The following is a 6,479-nucleotide window of genomic DNA, read 5'->3' on the forward strand; positions in this document are numbered from 1 at the left end:
CATTCCCTGTGAGTTCCAGATAGCTAGGTTTTGGTTGAAATGAAAATGCAGAACGGTTCAGAACTATAGGAAAGGGAAAAAAAATACCTTTCACATTTGGTCCATTTCCTACCTAATCTGTATTGCAATGACCACAGGGTACAAAAGCATAATATGGCAGTTTAATTTCAGGAAAGGTATTTGACAGGACTGCATTATGTCATCACATCTGTGCAATATGCAGTGTGTGATAGGTAAATGGAATTTAAATAGGAGAAACTGGCTGAGTCTGTAAATCACTTGAAGATTCAACAATAAAAGTAGCTAAAGCTTTTGTACCTTGGAGCTATGATGCAAAAGGGAAATATTACTATTTAAAAAGACATGTATATTAAAAGGCAGATTATGGAAAAAGGCAACTGCTTTTTCCTATTAAAAGAATCTTATTTGATATTATTAAAGAAGGTAGCTTTACTGTCCTGTGTAATTGGCATGAAGAGTACCACAAAAATCTGGAAATCATTGATAATAACCTTCTTGTCATCTGACTAAAGAAGTTTTGAATTGAAATAATGTGCCATTTAAGACAAAGTCAGACTTCTAAAATGTTAATGGGAAAAAGATTTGCACTTTGAAAAAGGCGTATAAGAACAGATTATCTCCTGTCTTGTTATATCATTAAATACATTATTGCATTGAAAAGAAATAATTATGCTAGGAAACATATTTATGGGATATAGCAAGCTCTTAGAGGGCACAGACCATACTCTGTATATTTTAGGACATTTGAATTGCTCCCTTAATTAATATTAATACTTTATTACTTAGGCTTTAGAAAGTTATTATTTCTGTTTAATGGAACCAGTATTACCTGAGCTACCCCATTCTCCAAACCTCCAAATCATCAACACATCCTTTATAATTTGCCTTCAAAATGTGACAAAGTTTATAAACTCTACCTCTGTAATATCTCTCACATCTACTTCCATTTTCTCTTCCCATTGCTACTGTTTCTCCTGAACTGAAATATTAACTTCCTACCTAAGATCTTACCTTCAGTCTCTCCCAGATCCAATCCATCCTACACTGATTCATATTCTAAAAATCAGAGCTTGGATCATCAGTCAATAAGCATCTACTATGTACTAAGTACCCCACAAACAAACCTTCAGTGGCTGTCTGCAGTGTTTATAAAGGCCAAATTCCTTAGCATGATATTTCAAGGTCTTCCATAATCTTGCTGTTAAAAGCCCAAGAACACCAGCAAAAGAGGAACAGCTGCACACCCAAGACTGTGGAGGATGCCTAGCTGTTGTCAGCTGCCAATCATAGTTCAAGTCAATTTAAAAAAACAATCAAACAAAACAGCAGTGCACTTACCACTGATATTAGACACATGATGGAAGAAACTAACCCTTAACAGAAGAGGGAAGGGGTGTGGGGACACACACACACACACAAAGAGACAGAGAGACAGAGCAGAGAGAGAGAGAGACAGAGACAGACAGAGACAGAGAGAGACAGAGACAGAGAGAGGATCCTAAAAGTGCTATGTGTAAATGAGTGTGAGAAGCTTTCTGGATAGCAGTGGTGCTTAAGAGGATCAGTGTCTGTTAAACCTGGAGTCTGCAGCCTTAGAGGATATGTGGAGATTCAATACATTGCATGAACACTTATGCGTGTGTGGTAGTCATGGTGGTGGGAGTGCTGTGTTATGTGTCTTAGTGTTTGCCCTATACGTTGGAACCTGTATTTGAGCTGAATGGTGAAAAATCTAGTCAGATTCCATATTATCTGAATGACAAGTTTCTGAACTTCCTGGATTCTCTTCATGAGAAGAAGTATGTACAAGGAGCTTACAGCATGGGGGTAGCATAACCGAGAGTGACAGATCCCTCGCACTAACCCTAATCTTACCTTTCCAGGCTTTTTATACTTGATTCATCCGTACACACTCTAGGATCCTGCTACACTTTACTTACTGTTGCTCAGACATGATGTTTCATCCCCCTGCTCCTTGAATTTGTACTAGCTGACCTCTACACTTGGAATGATCTCCCTATTCACCTAAGTACCATGCCTTAGCTGCTGATACATTCGTTTGTTGCCTATATGTCTTAAACTTATTTAAACTTGGTAGAATTTAGAGAATGTAAGCTTTTTGAGGGGAGGACTGTTACATTTTTAATAAATGAGAAATAGTTGCCATTTATTGTCCTTCAAGGTCCAACTCAATTGCTACATCCTCCACAAAACCTTCTTCAAGTTGGAAGTGATCTTCCTTTAAATTCAAATAGCACTTTGCCTGCACTTGAAGTTTTTATGTATTTATCACTTTTTAATTTGCTTTATAGTTATATGCCTATATAGTTTATGCCTAGTTTCCCCTGCATGACTATCATCTGTTGCACAGGAGGGTCTGTGTCTTATTTATCTTAACATCTTCCTCAGTGTGTAGCATGGAAACTTGTGCGTAGAAAGTGTAGATCATATGTTTTATTGAAATTTAATTTTTGATTTTTGAAAGAGTTACAAATTAGAGATCTGTGAGTTAAGGCTGCCTCACTGAGATAAAAATTCTATAAACATTAAATTTTATATTTTAAATAATTTACAAATGTTTTTAGCTTAGCATAGGCATAATTATAAACAGACATTCTAATGAATAGTAATTAGAACAAATAGCATTAATTTTAGGAAAATATTGAGAGTTTGATGATGGATACTTCAGAAACGTAAAATCAGAGATGATCTTGCTATATTGGACAGAATGCTGAACTTGGAGTCAGACCAGAGTTAAAACCCCACTCTGATACTTTCTAGCTCTATGTCCCTGGGCAAATCCTTGAGCTTTCTGAATCTCAGTTCTCTCATTGGCAAAATTCCACACCTTAAATCTATGATGATATGAATTCTTAAATTCCCACAATAACTAAGTGGCTAGTCTATGTAATCTTAATTCCATAAGCCAAAAAATATACCAAGTTTATTCTAACTGTCAAATATCCCCTTTTAGGTTATCCCTAATAGATCTATTTAAAAATGAGTAAATATTGACTAAAACTAATAAAGGTGACTTGCATTAGTTCTAAAAATATCTTCATATCATCAACCAGCATACAATATCATTCATTGAGAGGAAATGTACACAACAGATGCAAAAAAGTGATTTTATTCATTAAATTGGGTAACACTTGGAGGTAAGGTACGATAATAACCCAAATACAGATGTCAAAACCACCCACCAATTTTCAGACATTTGACTACCCATTCCTTGGCATTTGATTCTGGCCTCATTGATTCAGTGCCTTATTACGGAAGGCGCAACAGAATATGTCAGAAGCATGCCCTTTAATTCACAATTTATTTCTCAATTCCTAAAGCCCCAACGAGTGTTAGCTTCTAAAACTTTGGATGATAGCCTCAATTATATTCAATTGTGTTTCTTTAAAATGTTGCTAATGATTTTGTCAGTTGAGTTTTAAAATAAAGTTAAGCAATCCAGCTGCAATGTCTTGCTCTCCTAAGGAAAAAGGATTTCCTTCCACCCTCATGCCATTTGTGTAACCTGTACGGTTCCCATTACCATTTTCGTTGCTCTTAGTTCCTCTGGCCAGAAAGATTTACTGACCTCACCGAGGTGTTGCAAGGATTAATGGATTGAAAAGTACACTGAGGATCTCCCTTCAAATCCACTGTGACAGCATCAAGTATTGCCATGACACAAGTATTATTTCCAGATGCTGCAAGCCCAAGGACTGGAGATCACATCCACGCCTCCCACATGGAGGATTATTGCTGGGCCAAAGAGCTACATTTTGATATTTAAATTTCAGTGGTTTTTATATCAAAGGCATCTTGCTGAGAGATATTTTGTCTGGATGCACCAAGTGTCTGAACTGGCAAAACAAATGGCAACAGTCTTGAATCATTTGGGTTTTTGGAACCATGTACAAAACTGCTCCTGGGAACCACTTTATCTTTGTCAGAAATCAGATAGCACTTCCCTTTCCCTTACAACTGAGTAAATTACTTTAGCTTCAGCTGAACTGTTCTTCATCCAGTCAAATAAGTCACCTTGATATTTGAGAAGTCTCCCTAAAAGGATCTTAGAAATGTGTTAGTGTTCCCAAGTGAATCCTAACTAGAAAGGCAGGGACAAAGGCAACATGGTTCAGCCAAGACAGCATGGTTCTCAGAGTTAGAAGATCTAGATTCAAGCCCCAGATCTGATATATACTAACTCTTTGACCCTGGGTATGTCAATTAACCTCTCTGAGCATCGATTTCATGTGCAAAATGAGGATAATAATATTTGGAGAGACAAGATAGACAAATGGTTAGAGTGGCAATGTGGTCTTTGTGATGTTAGACAAATGCCTTAATTTGTCAGGCAACTTTCCAGGACTATAAGTTGCAGAGTAGGACCTGATCAGCATTGGGATCTTGACTCCTAAACCCAGTTACAATAACAAATAATAGACACTGTTTGTTTTATTGAATTGAGAATTGGTTTTGAACACACTCTGCAGGAATCTTTTGGCATTTTCTTTCCATTTATATCTTTTAGTGAACTGTGAAGTCACTTAAATTTCAGCTCTTCAGTGCTCAGATTTGAAAGATGTGTTGCTACTTCACTGTCTCAGAAAGGAAGAACAATTTACAACTCCACTTAAAGAAGTTTTCACTTAAATACTTTTTGTCTAGGAATGATTCAATTGGTCTCTTCAATTTATGCTCTTACTGAAGAATCTGGAGAGCATAGAGAACAATCCTTCCTTTGAGTTATCATAGAAAGATGTTATCTCAGCAAGAGCTAATTTTAAAAAAAAGTGAAAAAAGAGATCCTGGTTAAGCTATTTTCAATTTGCATTCAATTCAGCCTTTCCTCAAAGTAAATCTGTTACCCAGCTTTCCAGTGGTACTGGCCTTCTTGCTGTACCTCACAAATGACAGTTCATTTTCTGATAGCTGTCCCCTATGCCTGGAACTCTCTCCCTCTGCAAATTTACCCCTTAGTTTCTTTCAAGTTTGAGCTAATGTTCTACTTCTCTGCAAGAAGACTCTCCCAGTTATTCTTAATTTTAGTGCCTTCACTCCAAAATTATCCCTAATTTACACTATATTTATCTCAATTGCACACAGTTGCTTGTATATCAGCTTCTGTATTAGGCTGTGAGCTCCTTGAAAGTAGGAACTGTTTTTTTTTTTCATATCCAGATCTTAGCACAGTGCCTGGGATATGGTACAGGCTTAATAAATGCCAGTTGATTGACTGATTGACTAAATAATGTTGTGATAATAGTATCCTTATGGTGCCCTGACTTTTAATAATCTCTAATTCTTATCTCTTTTTTTGTCTCTCAATTCTAGTCTCTCTCTGTTTTTCTCCTCTTCCTTCTCTATCCCCCTCTTTCATGCCTTCACATACACACACATAGATACACACACACACACACACACAGATACACACACATGCATGCACCCCCATCAGCACCCTGACTCCCATCCCCCTATACCTCAGTTAATTTCTATGCATGTGTCCCATTTCTGTGCATTAGTATCAATTACATTATTACAAAAGTGAGTTATTAAGAGTCTTTTTGCTACTCTTCATACACAACACTCTCTCATCTCCATGACTTTTTAATGGCAATTTATCCTTCATACCTGGAATGTGCTTCACCCCACTTCTGACTCTTGGAATCCCTTGTTTCTTTCAAGAATTAGATCAAGCACCTCTTTCTACATGATTCCTTTAGCTCTTAGTCCCATCCCTCCCAAAGTTGTATTTATTTGCCAAATATTGCGTATATGCTTTTATATGTGTATACATACATACATACATACATACATACACACATTATTGTCCCCTCTGATTCTTGAAGGTGAGATTCCGGAAAGGCAAGGTACTTCCAGCACCTAGCACAGGCATGTGCCATGCCTCTTCACTGAATGCTTGTTTATTTATTGATTTAGCTATCCTCTTTCTCACTACCTTGACTCAGATTCCTAATACCTCATTTTTTTTTCTATTATAAAATGTTTACCCCTGCACAACTGCCTCCCCACTCTCTCTACTTGCTATACATAGCAGCAAGAATCACCTTCCACCGGTGTTGGTATTAGTAGTATAGCATTTCCAATACGCAAACCCTGCAGTTTTTTGAATCCCACAAACTGTTTTTCTACAGATTTCCTTTGTTCTTCTTCTTCCATCAGATTCTGAGAGCAAAATCATGAGTTCGTTTTCCTTTGTTGCGTGGGATTGTAATCAACATGTACCCAATACAGGGATGCTAACTTTCCTACCTTTATGTTGCACTGTGTGTCATTTGTTAAATTCCATAAGATTAAAATGCCTGTTAAAAGTTTGTATATGAATTGTAGGACAATGATAATTTAGTAAATGGGGACTAGGACCCATATTCTTCTATTCAAGGTGAATAGGAATGCAGGAAACTGTATATTTAAAGTGTAACATTTTCCAGCCTGAAATT

This window comes from Phascolarctos cinereus, unplaced genomic scaffold (genome assembly GCF_003287225.1).
Source record: "Phascolarctos cinereus isolate Bilbo 61053 unplaced genomic scaffold, phaCin_HiC Scaffold_7;HRSCAF=346, whole genome shotgun sequence".
NCBI classification, from domain to species: Eukaryota; Metazoa; Chordata; class Mammalia; order Diprotodontia; family Phascolarctidae; genus Phascolarctos; species Phascolarctos cinereus.